The sequence below is a fragment of the Lactuca virosa genome, chromosome 1, assembly GCF_052849685.1.
Source record: "Lactuca virosa cultivar CGN04683 chromosome 1, Lactuca_virosa_CGN04683_v6, whole genome shotgun sequence".
In the NCBI taxonomy this organism is placed as follows: Eukaryota; Viridiplantae; Streptophyta; class Magnoliopsida; order Asterales; family Asteraceae; genus Lactuca; species Lactuca virosa.
In genome coordinates, this window is record NC_136426.1 from 314,582,716 (window position 1) to 314,584,118 (window position 1,403).

Genomic DNA, 1,403 nt, shown 5'->3' on the forward strand with positions numbered 1-1,403 from the left:
TTTCTTTCTTTATAGAGAGAGAGAGAGAGAGAGAGAGAGACTAGTTTTATATAAAATAAATAGTAATATTTTTAGAAGGGAAATCTCCAGAAAAGTCTCAGTATTTACGAAAAAGTTACACTTTAGTCCCAAGATTTTTTTTAACAAAAAAGTCCTGAAAACCGGCAAAAATTTGCAGTTTGACCCTTTTTGACCGGTTGAAACCGGTACCAAATTAATTTGGGACTATTTCGTAAACTAACCCAAAATATTGGGACTTTTCTATAAACAAAAATATTAGGACTTTTTTGTAAATAAAAATATTAGGACGTTTCTGCAAACAAAACCATTATTATTATTATTATTATTATTATTATTATTATTATTATTATTATCATTATTATTAAAAATATAAATAAGAATACTATTTTTTGAACTTGTATTATTAATATTGTTAATAAAACATATAAATGTATTTAAATGAAAATATAATGACGTTGTTTAATTGTAACGCCCAATTACTGGTATGTATTTTAATAAGAATTGTTTGTTTTTGCAAAGGGACTCGACGAGTTGGAGGCCCCAAACTCGTCGAGTAGGAACGGGATATTTTTGGACGCAGGACTTGAAGTCTACTCGACGAGTCAAGAAGCCTCAACTCGACGAGTAGACCTGCCAGAGTGAAACCCTAATTTTCAGGGTTTGCACCCTATTTAAAGGACTTTAACACCCCCATTGTGGCCTCCTTCATCGCCTCCCTTAGTCGAGAAAACCCTAATTCGAGATCCTGAGCTTTGTGAGTGTGTGTGAGTGAAAAAGGAGTGATTCATTGAAATTTTCTTGAAGGAGTAGAAGCTAGAAGTGCTTGGTTGAGGGAAGGAGCTTTGGATCCAAAAGAACTTCATTTCCAGCTCATTTGAGGTATAAAGTCTATATCTTGTCTATTTGTTTACTAGATCTCTCCATGGGGTAGTTTAGGGACATTTGGAGCATATTATGGAACCATTCATGGATGCAAGCATGTTTTGGGGTAATAAATTCAAATCTAGATTCTTTGAGGGACTCCATGGCATAAAGGTGCCAACTTTATGGCCATGTGTCACACCCCCAAACCGGAACGGCGAAAACGTTCGGGGGCGGAGGACGTCATGCCCAGTATCACAACACATGCATCATAGTAATCAAAATAACAAACAACCATCGCATTAATATTAAAGTGTTTACAATGTATTAGGTTCACAAAAGATTGACTCTAAAAGTAAATAACAAAACAAATACATGAAGCTACTATGCTCCATCTTCTGAATCCCAATGCGCGTACGTGTCTACTAGTTTCCTGAGAATACAAGTTATTTTGAAATAGTAGATCAGCATTTAAGCTGGTGAGTTCATAACCATTTTTGTTATAAAAAGTATAGTTTGAG